Here is a 19,905-nt window from a genome sequence, read left to right on the forward strand (position 1 = left end):
CCTAGCTCTAAATTATGTTAAAAATGTGCAGGTCTGTTTAGAAAAGGTTAAACTCATTTAGACGTCAGTGGCAGAATGCTTCTTGAAAAATAAAATAAAAAAAACACTCAACATCATTGCAGATCTTTTCCCTCCATAATAAATCTCAAGCCTACATCCTCAGCCACAGAGACAGATCAATTAAGTTTTCCCAGTAATGATACCAGCAAACGGTATCCCTCCATGCAAACTGTGGTTCCATTTAGATCCAGATGCCAGGCAGTGATGCCTGGTGACTTTCTTGTGTCTGTTCACAGGGTTATTGTTGCCGCTGTCTAAATTTAAAAAAAAAAAAAAAAACCAAACTCTTTCCCTAACATCAGTCCATCTGAAATGTTTCCACAGTGTCAAAAAGTATTAATTTTCTATGGCTTTTTTGTTAAATTTCCCTTTAAAGGAGGTAAATGTCCCTAGTGGTCGTGCCCACTGTGTCCAAGTCACAGCCACTTTCATCTGGATTAAGAAATCCAATCTGTGGATTAGAAGATTAAAATCTGTACTGATGACTTGGCTGACATTAGTGTCCACCCACATTGTCAGGGTTCACCAACAGGCATCACATCTCAAAAAACTCACTTCATGCGGCTTTATTTAAAATAAGTGCCCTCTGATGCTGTGTGCTAGTATTAACTTCAGAAGGGAAGCCAATTTACACTAAGTATTCTCCCAGCCCCTCCTCCTCCACCACCTCTCTCTACCTGAAAAGATGGCTAATTATGTTAGGGCCTTGTGTATTCATTTATTTGTTGTCAAAACCCAGCAGGGTGTTAGCTCTGAAATGGGAAAAGGCTCTGAGGGTAAGGCCTTTTGCTGAGAGAGCCTGGCGGCTTGTGTGTGGAGGGGGACAGCCTGCTGGCTGGCGCATGCTGATAAGATGCGGTCTTTTCAGGGCTCTCCTTAGATTCAAAGACGAAAAGGGCTGACTGAATCAGAAAAAACAAACAGACTTTCTTTTTTCTATAGGCAAAGAAAGAAATGAATGTGTAGGCATTATACAGACACAAGACCTTGGGTACCAGTGGTATTTGAGTCAAAGGTCTCTTTTGTTAGTATTTTGCCATTCACTGGAAAAGCACACTTCCAGCTCAGGGACCTGGTTACCGAGAGTGACTTCATGATCTCATCCTGGCTGATCTTGAATGGGAAATCTAATTAATACTTTCTTATAAGATTTTGTGATGTTAGGCTTGAGCCTTTCAGTTCATAATGCTTCCTTCAGTATGGCGACAGAATTGGCAATTTTCAGGCCTATAATGCAGGTTGATTTTAATCTAGAGATACATAATCAGCTGTTAGAGCTGATTTCAGGTAACTTCCTTGAGGAGTGAAGAAGGAATGCAAGGGATACTTAAATCACCTTTGGAGCGCATACAAGCTGGAATGACTCTCATCATGCACATAGAATAGTAGAGCCTCACTACCTGCTGGTTGGTATTCTGGATGCTTTCTGTGGATTAGCTGATTGCATCACATTGGCAGCAGCCCTGTGGGGCAGGTAATATTGGTCTCCACTTTACAGTGAACACTGAGGCATGGATTAAATAACTCGCTAGAGTCCATACCACCCAGTGAGCAGAGCCAAGATTTAAATCCTGGCCACTTGGCTTTAAGACCTCACACTACAACTGCCTGCTGCCGTGGCATCTCAGGGAACACCCATGTATAGTTTCTCTGTGTCAGTACCTATGACTCCCTAGTCCCTACCCACCCTCATATGAGTGTGGATGTATGTTGTGAGACAGAAAGTGAAGGGTGGAGCAAAATTTAGTGAGTTCAGGGTGTTTGGTAGGAGCATTGATGCCAGAATTTTGCTCTGAGGAATGATTGTTAGTCCACTTTGTATTTTACATATGTAGGAGGCACCTAGTTTCAGTGGAAGCAGAGGTGGGCCTGGCTTATCCTTCTCTCCCCAAGTACTGCAGCCAGGACACTTGGGATAAACAGGATTTTCCTGCATCACGGGCCTGTAGGCACATACACCTGCTTAGCTCAGGTCAGTAGGATAGGAGTATGAATACTCTCATGACTACCTGCTCGTCAGTGCCAGATGAAGGTTCAAGTTTCTGAAGACATGGGCACATCCTATCCCTGTAGGTCATGACTTGCAGACATGATATTCCTTAAGTAGATAGTATGATTATGTGAAACCAGTGTCCCTCAACGGGAGTGAAACCATTGATCAGGACTTCTGTAGTTGTGAAAATATTTCATTGTGACTTGAAAGGAAAAGAAAGTGCTTCATACTTGAAAAGCCTTTATAAACTGAAAGTGGGTATTTCCAGTTGTATATCAGGTTATGCTTCTTGAATTTCTTAAAGCTATTTTTCATGTTTCCTTACTTCCTTCATGCAGCTCCTTCCTTGAGATAGTAGACTCAGTGATGTCATGTAGTATTAGTTTTGCAGATCATGACATGTAGCAAAGCCTTTTTGGCTGAGTGTGTTGCCCTAGTGGTTTGTCATAGGGTTTTGGAAGTAGGTAAGTAAATGTTAAGAATTCCGGTGTGTCTGTCTCTCTTTAACAAATGGGCTTGCCTTCTAAGAGGTGTGCTTTAGCAAACCTTGCTTGACTTTGGTGAGTGAAATACTTATCACCCCGGTTTAAGTAGATTTACACAGTTTGCTGCTTTCTTGAAGATTAACTGGGTGTAGCTGCACGTGAGGAATTCCACAGTGATTCAATGTTTGGCCTTGTTTAGAAGACATGGAAGGCTGTTGATTACTCCTCACCAAGCAGATTCTGTTCACAGCAATTTGTGTTTGGTATCCGTGTTTTGTAAAGTTTGTAGATTAAAGTTGTGTGTCAAAGATATTTCAGTGAATGGTGCCTAAGCCAATCCTTTACATGTTTTCGTTACACAAAGGCAAACATTCAAGCAGAGATTGGAGGTTTATTTGGTATGTGTAAATAAAGTTCTATCTCTTTTTATATCATATCTTCTCTGTGTGTTTGTGACTCAGTAGTATTTATGATCCAAAGTGATGGGTTTTAGGCACCTACTCATAGACCTTTGTGAAGTATAGACCCCCTTAGTGGCTACACACCATTTCTGCTAGTGTGCCTTTTGACATCTCAGTGTATTTTCCATATTTTACATTATGTTTTGAACACATTTCTGGATTTTATTTTTTCCTTCCTTTATGAGATGGACAAACAGACAGCTATCATGAACATGCACGATTACTTGTTAAAATTATTGTAACTTTGATCTGTTTCTTTGTGGGAGCAGGGGTCGAGATTCTCTGGATAATGTTTATAACATTCTCATCGAGCAGGAAATACTCCAGGCATGTGTGTCCTATCCTTCACTCACCTCAGTTATGGTTAATCCCCACCATGTCCATATAAAATGGAGAAGGCACTGGGAATTAAACAGGCACTGAAATTAAATGGCCTGGTTAGTGAAAGCCAGGTCTTTGGGGTCAAGAGCTATGTCTGCTACCAGAAAAAAAGGAAGACGCTTTGTGAAGAGCAGCTGGATCTTCTACACTTCCCTTTACTTAGCCTCCGAGAGGCATACAGTGCATGGGGTGGCCTGGTTTAGCACAGGGGAATGGAGGCACTGTAATTTATTGGTGGTTTTTGTTTGTTCCCAAAAGCCTTTGCTCCAGGGTTGTCAGCCAGCATATTGGATGTTGAGTAAAATTAGAATCTCAGATAACATTTTTTTTTTAAATATAAGTGTCTCAAATATGTTTTCCTGCATGTTTTTATTTGCTAAATCCAGCAATTCTATCTTGGGGAACCCAATTCACTTTTGAAAAACTAGTTATAAAACATGATTATAAAACATCCTGTTCTTGTTTTTCCACTTAAGAATTTGCCTCTTAGCACATCCCTTAAGGCCTGATGAAAATGCAGATCTCACCCTTTGCCTTCTTCAGCCATTGTGGTCAGCGCTTCCTCCTGCCCAGCAAGACCTTGGCTCAAGTTCTCCAGACCTTGGCTCTACCTTTCCCAGGCCTCTTCACTTCCCTGAGCCTGGGGTTCTGCTGAGGAAAGACAATGTGCACACTCACAAGATGGTGGTTGTTAGTTCTTGTAAGGTGTTATTATTATTAATGTCCCTACAGAGCAGGTAGCAGCAAATGGTCCCCGGAGACACTGTGAAGTCCTAGGAGATCTTGACATGGTCTCTAAAGAATGGACCCTGTTTACAGCCTCTTAAAAGAGACTGTGGTTTAGGCTGAGGGCAGCCTCAGAGGAGGGTATAAGCACTTAAGTTCTCAACCACATTTTAAAAAAAGAATTAGTGAGCAGAAACATGGATCTCTGCCTTTAAACAGTTGCTCCCCTGTTGCTTTTTGGTGCAGTTTGCATCCTCTTGGTAGAAGCAAGCCCTCCCACCTCTAGTTTTTACTTTTATTTGAAAGCAGGAAACAAAAAGCACTGATCATTCTTAATCTGCTGTAAAACTGACTGATTGGATCATTAAGTGTAGGCAGGCTTGGTTTCCTGGAGTCTGTCCTTGGTGCTGTTTGTGTGTTTGATTTTTTTTCAAAGATGTAGTCTTTACCTTACTCAGAAAGAGAAACATTTCTTTCCTTTTGTCCCTCAGTCTCTGTATGGGTGACTGTTTGTTTTTCTCCTTGCATTTGTACAGAGTACTTGGCTTGCTGCATTCCAGAGCCTCCTGGAGTTTAAAATCGGATAGATACATGGTAGATTAGGAAAACTAGGTTTTTTGGCATTAGGATAAGGTTAATAAATAAATAGGGAAACCCGATTCTGGGTTAAGCTAATGAATCAATGCAGCTGTTGGTATTTAACACTTTTTAAGTCACAGAGAGAACAAATGACACCTTTATTCAAATTTCTGTGACCTAGAGAAAAATCTATGTGGGCCCTACTGTAAGCACAGGGAATTCCAAAACAATGGAATGTAAAGTAGGTAACATTAGTTTGTGTTTGTTAATTGCATAACCAATATAATTTTTTTTTCCAAGGCAGGGTTTCTCTGTGAAACAGCCCTGGGTGTTCTGGAACTCACTCTGTAGATCAGGCTGGCCTCGAACTCACAGAGATCTGATTTCCTCTGCCTCCTGGGTGCTGGGATTAAAGGTGTGAGCCATCGCTTCCCAGGGCCAATATAATTTTTAAAGTTTAAAATATTGGGGCTGAGTGTGATGGTTATAATTGTAGCCCTCAGGAAGCTAAGGCAGGAGGTTTCCAAGTTTGAGGCTAACCTGAGCTACTTAATGAGAACTTGTTTCAGAAAAAAAAAAAAAGTAAACAAAGTAAAACTAAACCAGGGGGAAATGTTCTAAAATGTTCATTGCTTCTTCTGCTATAGATCATGACTGGCTTACTCTGTTGGTTCTTCATGCTATTTCTTCAACCTTCCATTCACTCCTGCCACCTAGATTACAAGCATACTGTTCTTGAGCTATCAATTTTTTCTTTTTTTTTTTTAAGTGAAAAATCTTGAAAGGGTACTTACTTTAAGTCTCCCAAAATTGTGGTGAAATGCAAAAGAATTCTTTCATGCTGAGGTTGTCAAAGAATAGCATAGGGCTGGCCTCCAAGGTACATACCTGTGTCCTAGCTACTGTGGAGACCCAGCATAGGGTTGGCCTCCAGGGTACATACCTGTGTCCTAGCTACTGTGGAGACCCAGCATAGGGTTGGCCTGCAGGGTACATACCTGTGTCCTAGCTTGGGAGGACACTCAAGGTCAGGGTAGGCAGTAAAATAAGAGTTTATCATAAAAAATAACTCCCCCCTCCCCCCCACCCCCGACACACACACGCTTATACACAAGTACATACACATACCATTGCTTATTGTGCTTCTGGGGCCTCAGTTTTAAGGTGTGATTCTTTCTTGTTATGTCTGATTTTCTACCTTAAAAAAATCCTATGCTACCTTTTTGGAAGTTATTTATTTTTGATACTTTTTAAAAATACTTAATAACAGATTTTCCTATTTTGAACAGACCATCAAAACTCTTAAAACATAATTTTAAGGCACTAATTTACATACATGAACTAGTGTGGGCGAGATGCTGCCAAATATGTGAAATTTCATATTCTAGGTCACTGTTCTAGTTTTGTTTCTGTTGCTGTTTTATACACTATGACTAGAAACAGCTTGGGGGAGGAAAGCATGTATTTGGCTTACACTTCCATGTCACAGTCCATTAGTCAGGGAAGTCAGGATGGAACTCAAACTAGGAATCTGGAGGTGGGAATTGAAACAAAGACCATGGAGGAACACTGCTTACTTAGCTTACTTACCCCTGCAAAGGGGTGACATTGCCCACAATGCACTGGGCCCTCCCACATCTGCCATCAATCAAGAAAATGGCCATCAGACATACCTACCAGCCAGTCACAGAGGCAATTCCTCAACACAGGCTGCTTCTTCAAGAAGACTATAGTTAGTTTGTATCAAGCTGACAAAATGAACCAGTATAGTTACTTTAAAGAGTAACTGTTGTAAGTGTTGAGAAATTCAACTGTCCATTTTCTTTGCCTGAAAGTTGCATATAAATATAATCGCTTATGGACAGATTACCCCACCCCCTATTTTCATTGCTGTATTGCACGTGACAAACTCAGGCTGTTCTGCTTCTGGCACGTTCTCCTCTGGTTATAATTTATTTTGACTAGTCATGATTGTCTTCATCAGAAACTTCCTTTACAGCTTTTTCAAAGTGCAGTATGGTGGTAGGTGTGACTTCAAAGAGGTGTGTTTAATGTATAACGAAGCAGAGAGGATTTCTGAAAGCAGTAGAAGACAAATCAATTCAGCACTATGGAAGCACTTCTCAATATGCAACCTAGGGGAGTTTGAGTGGTTAGGGGACTTTGCTGGTATGTGCTGCAGAGGATCTAAAGCTTGAGGGTCAGAAGAAGACAGATAAAGGGCCAGGTCCAAATGGATAGGGTAAAAGAAAGACTTGGTGTTATCATGCTAGCTTTCTATTTTGCCCATCTATGCTCATCAATAGGTCAGTTGACTACGTCTGTGTAAGTTGTGTTCATTTGGTGCTGTGTATTTGGGAACAATACGTAGCCTCATTATTTTACATTAATCCAGATTCTGATGTCCTTCTCTCCCTTCCCCATCATTTCAGTCCCATCATCTAGCATTTAGGTCCTATGTCCTTTGTCCGTCTTTGTAGGAACAGGCTATATAAAGCATCATTTTGTCCAGATGGGATGCCTTTAATCCCAGCACTTGGGAGGCAGAGGCAGGTCACCAGCCTAGTCTACATAGCAATTTCTAGGACAGCCAAAGCTGAGAAACCACATCATTTTTGTTTAAGACCTCTTAGGATCACCCTAACTAACTATCACTATTCACGTAGTCTTCTCAATTTTACAGGTCACACTATCCACCAACTCAAGCAGGTAGGTTTTTTCTTCAGTTTAGGGGAAGTTTAACTGCAACTCAGAAATACCGTGTTAGTTACTGAATGTATAGAGTAAGTTTAGTGGTTTTCTGAATAGTTACAAGTCGTAAGGAAGTAAAGAGCTGGTCAGGGAGAGGGGCACCCCGAAAGCTGAGTGCCTGTTGAAATAGCTAAGGGATAGTGAGGACCCAAAGGGAAGCAATTCCATTTTTTCATAGGAAGTGTTACACATTACACAGGTCCCTCAAGTTGGTACTTAAAAAGTGTTTGTTAGCTGTTTTCCTCCAAAAGCTTTTGTGGCTGATGTGAAAGCTGGCTCTAGGGCAATCAGTGCCAGCACTTCTAACTTAGGAGATAGGACATTGGCTGCATCATCATGCCTGCCTCTCTTTTCAAATGGATGCTGAATTACAACAGAGGCTTTGAAGATGGGAGGACAGGTTTTACTGGGGGCTAGTGAGTGGTTGAGGTTAACAGGATGCAGGGCAGAGGTTGAAGGGTAGAGAGCAATGAGATCATGGTTACTAAAATAGATGAGAGCAGAGCCTGGGTTTAGAAGTTGTTAGAGTCAAAATAGAGACTTCAAATGGAGTAGTGGCAATTGGCCAGAGTGGCTACTGACATGCTGCTTGGGCAAGGAAAGGGTTTCAAGAAAAGAAGATTCCTGGTTTTAGTCTTGGTTCAGGAGTTGAAAAGCTACTGTAGCCTGCTTGCCTGACACTGGGTGCAGTGATAGGAGAGCTTGGACTTTCTGTTACAGAGATTTTCTACATTTTTTACATGTTATAATAAGGAGGGGTAGGATTGCTAAATTCTACTGCTGGCATTTGGTCCAGACACCAGGAATGCTAAGTGGCCTGTAGAGTTCACAGCAGTTTCTCGAAGGGAAGTGTCCAGCCTTTAATGGGTCATTGTATTTCCGGGTGAGAGCCACAGTGGGCTGTCCACAATTTGCTGCCTTCTTGGGAGTTGCCTTCCAGTTACTGTGGAGGCTGCCTCACAAGGGTGTATAGACTTTTTTTTTTTTTTTTCATGGTCAGCCTGACATTTAGAGGTCTCCTTCCACCATGTGGGTGCCAGTGATCAAACTCAGGTTATCAGGTTTAGCAGCAGGCACCCTTTCCCAGTAGACCATCTCAAAAGCCTCAGATGTGTTTTTGTTGTGTTTGTTTTTGTTTGGTGTTTGTTTTGGTCATCTAGACCACCTATAACAATAGAGCCGTCTATTTCGTCTGTGAAATAAAAGACCATAGTGTGCATGCCTTTAATCTCAGCACTTGGGAGGCAGAGGTAGGTGGATCTCTTGAGTTTGAGGCCAACCTGGTCTATGCACAAAGAGAGAGCAACCCTGCCCCAAAATAAATAAATAAATAAATAAATAAATAAATAAAATTTAATAATAATAAGAAGAAGAAGAAACAAGACAACAAGTGCCACAGGTTAAAACATCTCCCAGTTCAACAGGAATACGACATAGGTATAGGTCACAAGGGGAAGGGGCTAGGGGGTTTATTGCCACCTAAGAAAAGAGTTTCTGTGAGAGGGCAATGAGTTTGTCCTGACCATTTTAACTGAGCCGAACCAATTGCTTGTTATTTTCCCTTCTTATAATCCCAAGTTTGTTCAGAAGGCAGTTAGAATATAGACATGGAGCCTGGGGAGAGGAGTATTGGGACTAACTGAACACACTCCAGGGAGCAGGGTGTCAAAAAAAGAAATGAAGTCAAACCTTGGGGAGGTGAGTTCTAACCAGGAAGGAGCAGGCTGGGCCTTTGACACAGTAGGTGACAGAAATATCAGAACTCTGAAAGAATGCAGAGTCTCAGAATTCAACCCTTTCAAGGAGAGATTGCTGGCTCCAGTAAATGATGCCCAGAGGTCATAGACGACAAAGGCTGGTGAAAGGCAGTTAGAATTGTCTTTTAGGAGGTCATGTTGTGTGTCTGTAGATCTGAAGTTTCCAGAGCCCTATGTGTGCAATGGGGCAGGAAGGGGGAGCAGGAGGAAGCACATTCCAGAAGGTTTAAAGAATAGATGAGTGAGGAGGGTGTGTCTTTTGGAAAGTCAGGCACCAAAAAGAAAAAAAAAAGTCCCTCCCAGTTCAAGAGTGACAGCCTGCACAAGTCTTTTCAGAATCTGTGTTGAAGGCACTTGGGAGAGCCGAGGAAGTAGGCTTTGCTTTTAGGAGCGACTGAGGTAAGTATTAAGCCCTACAGCATGTCAGAATGTCAGTGGCAGGCTTGAGTTAGGTGTGAGACTGAGCTGTTGAGGGGGAAGACTACCGGAGAGGTGTTAGGTCTTCTGTTTGAAGACAAGACAGGGAACCCTGAGACAGGCAGCAATTTGAAGGAGTTTGGCAAGAGGATTTGGAGCTCTTGGGGAGCTGGTGAGCACTGAAATGAATGTGAGCTAGTGGTGGTGAGAGCTAGGCAGCCTGTGTTGGTGTGATATTCCGATCTTTCCTCAGCAGTAATCGGGTGGGCTCTGGAGAATGGGTTTGTGGTGTTTGTCATTGGTCAAAGGAGAGGTATACAAAACTTGATCCCAGCACTCAGGAGGCAGAGGATCTCTGTGAGTTCGAGACCACAAGACCAGCATGGTCTACAAGAGCTAGTTCCAGGACAGCCTCCAAAGCCACAGAGAAACCCTGTCTTGAAAAACCAAAAAAAAAAAAAAAAAAAAAAAAAAAAAAAGGAAAAAGAAAAGAACATTGTAAGAAATGCTGAGGAGGGAGGTCATGCGCATTCACAAGTGTGGTGGCCATTCTCTTCAGACACAGAGAGTGAGGTGATTAAAAAAAAAAAAAAAAAAGCTGCGGTTGGTAGATCTGGGGTGATGCATGCCTTTAATTCCAGAACTCAGGAGACAGAGGCAGGAAGATCTCTGTGAGTTCAAGACCAGCCTGGTCTATAGAATGAGTTCCAGAACAGCCAGGACTGTAATATAGAGAAACTTTGTCTCAGAAAACAAAAAACAAACAAATAAGCAAAATCTTTGTTATTTCAAGGTCAGGTTTTTAAAAATTAGAACATCTTTTCCCTTTCCAACTCTTCCTAGATCTCCCCACCCACCTACCCACCCAACTTACTTACTCTTACAGAGTCTTCTGACTCAAAAAAAAAAAAAAACCCTAAAATTGAAACAACTTAAAAAGAAGAAAATAAGACAACAATGCTAAAACAGAAAAGGCACACGTTAAAAAAAAAAAAGATAAGACCAGAGTCCCTTGTGTGTTGGCCAACTACTCCTAGACATGGGGTCTGCCCTGGTTAATATGCAGGTTCAAAATCCTGAAAGTAGAGTAATTATAAACTGTCACTCCGAATCCCCAGCTTGGGAATGGGGGCAGAAACCATGACCTTACGTTGTGGCATTGTTTGGGGTAGATAAAGGAAGGGACAGTGACTGTCTTCCTTGTGTGTGACAAGGACTTGGGTGGCCATTACTATTAAGAAGTAGCTCTCCAATACTTCCCTGAAGCTTCTGTTGTAAACTTTTTAAAATAAATTGGGCCGTATTAATACAGGATCTCCCTTTGTAGCTCACGTTGGCCTTGGGACCATAATTTTCCTTCCCCCAGACTCCCAAGATCAGGGATTAGAGGCCTGTACCATCAAACCCGACGTCAAATCTTGTTTCATGGAGATTTCAACCAACTGTGAGCCACAAACTGAATATGTGGTTTTGGTTTTTCTCTTCCCTGCCTGACCTACAAGCTAAACGACACTTTAAGAAATTTCACTGACACTGTTTCAAAGAATCGAAAGTTCCTTTGAAAGACAAAGTGTGGAAATAGGTATGGATTTCAACTAATTCGTTAGTTTTATGGTGGCAAGCACATTCCTTAGGTTTTCTAGATCTTTTTAAACACAAAAAAATTTAGATAACGGCCATTTGACTTTTTTGGGGATGGAAGATGGAGTCACATGTGACCTCTGACACAGCTGTCACTTGTCCCTGCCTCCCTTGAAGTGCCCCCTCACAAGTCTGTTTAAATAACAGAGTATGGGGGCAAGGCAATTGTGAGATTCTCATAGTTGGAGAAGAGTGTCATCATTCCATTCATTAACCGAAAATGTGGTGAGAAATATCTAAAATGTCATTTCCACTCTCACTAGAGAAAGCAGACACAATTGGTGTACTTGTCCTTCTAGGACTGTACAGACCTGGAAACAGTGCAGAGAAGCTGAGGGGTCTTGAGTGGACATCCGCACTGTTAGACATTTTGCTTCTCTCAGTATCTGGTTTTCAGTTCCTGAAGTTTGTTGTTTAAATCTGTTTCTCAGTTGTGTTCACTGAGATGCTCAGATTGTATTAAATGTTGAAAGTGTTCCAGGAAATAAAGAAAGTTGGCGATGTCACATTCTGCATAGTATTGCCTAGGAGAGTAACAGTTTAAAATCTCAGAGAAGTTTTTGAAGTTCTGCAGTGAAGCATTTGTTCAATTGTATATATTGCATTTATTTTCTGGAATTATTTAATCATGGAATTTCTTAGCCCTACATTATTAACAATATGTTTTGAAACAGATTGAGCAAGACTGACTTTAAAGGAACCTTTACATTTAGTGTTGGAAGGGGTAGTAGAGATTATCTGACTGGCTGCGGATTTTAATTTCCTTAGCAGGAATTGACATCCAGAGCCAGTCATGGTCAGGTTTTCCAGCTTGCAAAGCTCAGCTTTTTGATTTAGCACTGCCACATCCTACCTATACCGTTTTCACTTTTCCAAATATACCACACCCTAATGAATAATTAGTAAAGAGTGTATCATTTAAAAAATGATTGATGGGGCTTCAGAATTTTGTTGTGTGTAGGCCTTTGGCAGTGGTGTGTTGTATTAAGCTTTCATTTCTCTCTCTTTTTTTTTTTTTTTTTTTTGCTTTTAATTTCTCCTCTCTAAAGACCACTTTCCCTACCTCTTTTATTACTTTTTCAAGCATCTATCAAATCAGGATAAATATGACTTGGGAAATCAACCCAGTTTTGAAGTACCAGTGATCTGGAAAACCCACACACAATTATTAATGAATACTCTTTTGTTCTCCAAATTAGTTTTGTCTTTTCCATATAATTGGCTGTGGGTAGGCAAATTTGCATGATGTTAGCCTCTTCCTGCCTCTTCCTTACTCTCACATGCAGGGTTGGCTCTGTGTTTTCTAGGTGTAAGTTCCTGTGTATGAGAGACCACAGCTGAGGCTTTCCAATCCCACTGTGCCAAGAGTCCATCAGGGATGTCTGCCATGTGTTCTGAGTGGCCCCTCACCTGTCTGGCTTATCACTGAGACACAAACTGCTCATGTGTGGTATTGGTTTTTAAATGTGTTTAGCACTCACAGGTGACTACGGACAAGAGGTAGAAAGCCACTGTAGTGTTAGTGCACACCTGTAACTCTAGAACTAGGGAGGGTTCTGAGTTCTAGGCCATAGATGCCTGGCAAGACTTGGTCTCAAAAAAGCATCAGAGTGACATGGAAAAACTAAAGAATTTTGAGGGAGAAGGTATTTCAAATTCTGGAGGGTTCTTCTCATTGTTATCTAGTTAGATATATGAAGTAGGGTTGGAAATAGTACCCAGTGGTAATGGGATTATTGAAGGTCAAGGGGGATAATCGATAGAGCTCCATTTCAGGGCTCACCTAGTACTGGGCTGATAAATGGTAAAGCTTTGTTGCTTGAAGTCTCTGCCACAGTTACTCTGCATCTGTGGATGATATGATACAGGGGTGGCTGTTGTAAAACCTGAGTACAAAAGCCAGTGTGGGCTGGTGTTCATTCTGCACACCAAAGTTTGCTTACTTCTCATAGGTGGCTCCTTCTTTGTTTGTGGAATCTTTTACCACAAGGTATGCAAAAGCAATAGAAAGAAAACAAACCAAAGCAGACAGCGACGATACTTGTTGACACAGTGTGTGTAAGATACACACCAAGTGAAACCATATGAAGGTGGGTTTGATTCATAGCTTGGTTTTGAAATTAAGACATCAATCTTAGGTAACTTTGGTTATATATGGGAGGCATTTTCATGTTTATGTCATCAGTGGTGTCTGTCTCTCCACACCGTGTGTGTGTGTGTGTGTGTGTGTGTGTGTGTGTGTGTGTGTGTGTGTGTGTGTCCGTCCGTCCGTCCGTCCATGCATATGAATGCCAGAAGTTGATGACAGGTGTCTTAACTATTGCTCTCTACCTTATTGTTGAGACAGGTCCCCAGAGAAGTAGTTCACTGATTTGGCCAGAATATCTGTGTTTTCTCCCTCTCTCCTCCCTCCCTCCCTCCCCTCCCTCCCTCCCTCCCTCCCTCCCTTGTTTCTTACGAGTGTAGGTGGTAGGATATGAACTCAGGTCCTCATGTTTCCACAGCAAACACTTTACAAACAGAGCCATCTCCTCAGCCCAACTTTGGGCATTTTATTTTAAATTTTAAAGATTTGCTCATAATTCTGAAATGGTGAGGAAGATGTGGTAAAACACAAAAGGCTACCTGGAACAAGATGCCGATGTTTTCCTTTAAATGTGCTTTTAGTGACATGTCTGTACTGAAGCACTGTGCAGTAATGTGTTAAGGCCGCTGTGATGAAGCACTGTTCACTAAAGTCATTCCCTCTTCTGGTGGATAGACTCTGATGAGGGTGCTAGCAGGGCCATGCCTCCTGCTGAACCCTAGGGAGCTCTGCTAGAGACTTCTCCCCTGCTTTTTCCTATTACCTGACATGGCATTGTAACTCCAGCATTTTTAGGATGTTCTTACTGTGTTACCTGTGCCCAGATTTTCCTCTTTGTGGCCTATACCAGTCACAGTGTTTGGTTCCTTCTGTTTAGACATTGACTGTAAAGAGGTCACATTCCCGGACACTGGAGGTCAGAATTCCTGTCTGCTTAGGGAATACATTTCATCCCTAACAGCCTCGGGCCAAGCATTCCTTCATTTGAGGCAAAACTCATCAGTTGGGCCTGTAAGTGAGGCCAGAATACTAATGACACACTCATAGTTACAATAATTTCCTTAATGGTAGTATTATACTGCAGACCCATTGTACATCATTATAAGGGCCTTTTCTCTTTGGGGGTTGATTTTTAACTTGTAAGTTAGAAGATACATCTTCTTACAGACGGTTCAAACATATAAATGATTCCAGTAGCATCTGCTTGCAACTGTAATCTTTGAAGGATTTGAGAATTCTTGTTTTGTTCAGCAAGGTCCATTCCCACCCTTGTGTCCAGAAGTTCCTCGCAGCTTCTAGAAGTCTCTTTTTTACTCTTCTTTCCTAAGCTTTTGTTCAGACCATTACAAACGGCCGCAGAATTCTTGCCTTCCCACCTCTGTTCACTTCCCTCTTGTCTCTAAGGTTTGCCTGGAACTTCAGCCAGAACTTAGCCCTGATGCTGCGGTTTTCAACTACCACACCTTAGATGTGGTGTGGGTGTAGTGGAAAAACCCAGCCACTCTCTTTATACTGAGAAGGGGATTCCTGGGCTACCAATCTGGAGGCATCAGGTTGCCTCTGGGGATGGGAGTGATTCTTATCATTATTAGGGAAGATTGTTATGACAGAGATTCACAGTAGTTGTGTGAGAATGTAAAGTGGTATTAAAGAAGAACTTAAGGATGTATGTATGCTTCATTAACACACAGGTGTTTCACTTTTGTTAGTCTTAGCCTTCATGTTAAAAAAAAATCCCTTTCGTTACAAAACACATTTCAGATGGCGTTAATTTTTAAGGAAATTGGCTAAATTAGCCATGTCTTTGTACAAAGGATTCTTCTTGTGTGTAATGATTGCTTGAATTGCTCTTTAACCTTCTGATTGGATATGTCTGTCTTTACCAACTAGATGGCTAAATATATATGAGCCCTGGAGCCTCTTCCTTTGTAGTATTGTGTTTATGTAATTTGTGAATATTTTAAGGGCATGATATTGGCTGATTCTATTCATAGTTTCTTTCAAGATCCTTTTTCTTACTGTATTTAAAACAGGAATTTACTCAGGCCCAATTTTCAAAAACTACATCGAATGTGTGAAGCTAGGCATGCTTAATCGTCATTATTTCAGAAAGCTTGGGTCCTTGTTGGGCAGCCCTGAGTGTCAGGAAGGACACCTTGGTTGCTCTGAACTTTCTGCCCACAGTGGGATCATTGGGATTTTCAAAGGAGCCGCTTATGTTTGTTTTAACCTAGGGAAGCACGTAGAGTTGTAACCTAGAGAGCTGGACATTGAACTCATGACATGTCAGTTCAAGGGAGCCCTGGAACCTCTCTCATTTAGATGGTTGCTTTGCAGTGTCAAAGTGAGGACACAGAAATTGCTTGGCTCAGCTGCTCTCAAAGAGGATCTGGAGGGGGTGCATCCAGAGAGGGTGCGGTTTTAGAATCAGGAGACGCCTTTTCCTGTTGGCCCTCCGGTGTCATCTGGAGAGTCAGAAGACAGAGACTGGGGAATGGGGGACTGGGTGGTGGCTGCTTTGAAAAAGGTGTAGACACAGCCAAAGTACCCCCAAGTATGCAAATCCATCATAGAGACCATGAATGGGACTGGCCTTGCATAAAAGGTACCAGGGACTCTGGATTTCAGTGACAGACTGTCTACTATCTCCTGCTTTGCTATTTCTAAAATGTGGTCTCAGTCAGAATCTAAAAAATTGGAAGTCATTGTCTCTGTCAGTGTCACTCATTCCCAGCATGGTGGGGGCATTGGAGGTTCTGTGGGTGATTTAGAAACTTGCAGAAATCTGATGAGTTACTCAGAAGATTGTGTGTCTTATCTGGTAGAATGAACTGTCTCATAACAATAATCTTTAAGCCCAGAGGTGATACAGGCAGGAAGTGTTCATGGTGATATAGACAGGAAGTGTACATGGTGGTTGGTGGAGAATGACAAGTTCATGAGTAATTGAGTCAGAAATGACTCTACAGAATAAGAGGGATGCTTCACTTAAAGCTGATGTAAGAAAAGCTGACAGCATGTGTTCCTTGGAACCTTTATCAGCCTGAGTCCTGGCACAGCTAAACTCATGCACTAGAGCCACCTGAGTGTCTTCAGGAAAGGGCTTTGGGGCTCAGTCTGCATCAGTGCTGAGCCAGCAGAACCTCCAGGGCCACCGGAATTCCAGGGCCTGGCTGAAACTCGGAAACCCAGGAAGAGAGAGAGGCTGCTGCTTTTCTTGTTTTCTTTATTGCCACATTTGTACTCTGTCATTTTCAACTCCCTGTGTGTGTGTGTGTGTGTGTGTGTGTGTGTGTGTGTGTGTGTGTGTGTGTGTGTGTGTGTGTGTGTGTGTCGTGGGGGCTTGGGGAATGATCGAAGAACTGAGAGTCTTGTGGGGAAGACATAGCAAGGAGCAGAGATCCTGGAGCATGTCAAAGACCAAGAACAGAGAATGGTGATAGGGATGGTGATGAGTTGGCATATTCCTTTGTTGACCCTTCTTTATCATCTTTGCTATTATCCCAGGTAGGGCAAGACTTCCTTTGGCAGTAGGTACAGGAGCAGTTTCAGGGTTAGCACCATCACACAGAACCTCCCACCATCAACAAGCAGGCTGGCAGCCCAAGCAGGCAAGAGGCCATCAGGCCATGGCGTGTAGCTGCTGTCACCATCCCCAGACGCTCCATCTCTGTTCACATAATTTTCCAGTAAAATCCATTGCTGTTCATTTTAGGGGGAAGTGTTGCATGATTCAGAATGTAGAGGTTTACGTAGATCTTATTCACCCCTCTTATCAAAAGAATTGTTACTATAATATACTCTTTCCCCTTTTTTCATCATTACAACCTCCCCAACCTCATACAGTTCATAATACTGTTTTGAAAGTTTTGACTTCTGTACATGTCATATACTATATAAGACTTTTGGGTAGCTAGCGAGAAAAACAGGTAGAAACATCCGGAGTTAGAGCTGTCAGATTTGATAAACACACTGAATAGCTTGTGATCAAGTTTATTGAAAACGGCAACTTTTACAAGCATGTAGAAAACATGCTTTCACTTGTTCAGATGACAACCAGCTAGGAGGAATGATGGGCTACGTAGAGTAACAATTCACTTCATTAGCACACCAGAGATGGACAGCAGCTAACAAAAGAGACTGTAATCAGAATAAATAATTGTGGAATCCCACATTCAGTGAAAAATACTGAGAGAAACTGAATGTAATGAGTGAAAAGATGTGTGTGATTGCTGTTTTGGGCAGCTCTAACATAGGAGATGCCAGGAATTTATTTCAATGTCAGAAATTTATTTCAGTGTCAGGAATTTATTTCCCTTGATTCCAAAAGGTAGAGTCGAGATTGTGTGCTGGCATGGCTGGCTCTGCTGAGGACTTTTTTCAGATTGCACTCTGCCATCTGTAGTATCATGATGAACAGAGCCTAACTCCTACAGGTGTCTGGGAGTCTGTTTTCTAAGGGCACTAATCTCATTCCTAAGGGCCCCACCCTCACGACTTAATTTCCTCCCAAAGGTCCAGTCTCTTAATACTGTCACATTAGGCAAGTATCATAATTTCAATGTATTTGGGAGAGATATAATTTGGAAGGGACACAAATTCACTTAGTAACAATTGGTTTGATTATAAATAAACACTAGCCAACAAACTGATTTCTTAATAGCTGTTAGATCATTACATTAACAAAATCATTGGGTGTGGTTGTATAAATGTGTAATTATAGCGTTGTGAAGGCTAATGTAGGAGGATTGATAGTTTGGGTCCAGCCTGGATTACATGGGGAATTTCCAGCTAGCCTGGACTAGCTAGGCCTTTTCACAAAACAACAATCTTCCTACTGCATAGACAGTTCTCATCTAAAATACTTTATAAGCTGAAATTTTTACAGTTAGAACACACACACACACACACAAACACACACACACCCCTACCTCTTGGAACACTGTATTCGATGGTTTGGCTTCCAAGTTTTCCTACTGAAATGTTGACAGTGGTCAAACCCCCAAGTTAACCCAGAAACATGGTCTTTTTTAATGGAGTGTTAGGACTGACAATACCAGCTTCAGTTTTTAGACTCTGGGAGTCCAGGTAGATCATAAAATACATTGGGCAGAGGGAACATATCCTTAGTGATAGTGAAAGATGGAAATTGTATTGTCCTCCTTCAAGCTTGAGAAGAGCACACAGGAATCAGCCCTGATGAACATGTGCCATCTCTAATACCCCTCCAGCCATTCTCAACTCCACTTCAGGGCTAGAAGGTGCATGGTGGGATTCCAGGAGTGCAGAGAGGGCCTCTAGCCTGAATGCATGTGCAGTTAGAACTTTTCAGTCATTAACTAACCAATTAAAAAGTGCAGGCAATCTGGTAGTTTTGAGCAGATAGCCTTTTCTAGGGAACCACCTCCCCCCTCCCACCTGCCTTTTATATCTTGCCATTTGAACTCACAGTTTGATTTGTTCCACTGTCTTTAATGAGAGTAGGAGGTGGAAGACTGGAGCTACACTTTGTATAGGTCAGTTTTAAGATTAGAACCGGCTATGGCACATTTAGGGAGAGGTCTGGTTAAGGTGGTCTTGGCACGGACAACACTGGCTCAGCACTTCCTACAAGCTTGGCATTTTCTTGCAGGCTCTGTAGTTTGTACTTATACAATGGAAGAGGTGGCATAGTCCTCGTGTTACACATCAAGACTGTCCTTAGTTAGCCAAGGACAAATAGAGAGTGACCACAGTAGTATCTGAACTCTGGCAGCCTGCTTTCAGAGTCCATCCTCTTATCCCCATTGCTATTTCACTTCCTTCAAAGTCATCCTCTAGGTTTTGAGGAGTACCACTTCGGAATAACTGTTGTCATCAAAGATTTAAATCTGACTGAAAGAAGTAGAGTCTGGACTTGTTCTGCAGCAAGTAGCAATACTTCATAAATAAATTGGGGCATCTGCTCTTTTCTAATGATGTTGCATTTTCCCCATCGTGACAAAACTTTTGATGCAAAACACACACACACACACACACACACACACACACACACACACACACACACACACACACACACACACACACCACACCACACCACACCACCTAGGTAGGGATCCCACAGCAAACCAAAGTACAGAAGTACAGATACCACCAAAGTTCAATTTGGTGAACCAGTGAGTTTTCTTGGGGTTACGTACAGGAGCAGAAATGACTCAAAGACAGCTGCATTACCAACACCCAGAATTGGTGACAGCACACAAAACGGAATCTTGGAGCACACCGCACAGCCTGCCGGCAGCTCAGATGATTGGAGCGCCTCCTTTCCTGATGACTCTGGTCTAAACCTTTCAAGACTTCTTGGCTGGTTTCTGCTTCTTCCAGGCAGCTGATCTGTCTTAAGGAGTCTTCTTTAAGGCATAGTTGAGCTGTTAGTCTTTGTAGGATAGGTTAGTCTCAGAGGCATGCTCAACTTTTATTGTTTATTCTGGGGGTGGGGGGCTAGGAATTTGCTCAGTTTCAGGGACTTCCTGATGCTACTTTGAATTGTTTACCTTCCTGTTTACAGACCACCCCTGCAGGGATGTTT

General features: G+C 42.1%; 1 protein-coding gene across 5 annotated transcripts in view; it reads left to right on the forward strand.

Annotated features, from left to right (window-relative positions):
- The window catches only part of Rbms1 (RNA binding motif single stranded interacting protein 1), a 211,102-nt gene that overhangs the window by 83,285 nt on the left and 107,912 nt on the right, over nucleotides 1-19,905 (forward strand). The gene's annotated exons all lie outside the window — the stretch shown is intronic.

Source organism: Cricetulus griseus, chromosome 6 (assembly GCF_003668045.3).
Source record: "Cricetulus griseus strain 17A/GY chromosome 6, alternate assembly CriGri-PICRH-1.0, whole genome shotgun sequence".
NCBI lineage: Eukaryota > Metazoa > Chordata > Mammalia > Rodentia > Cricetidae > Cricetulus > Cricetulus griseus.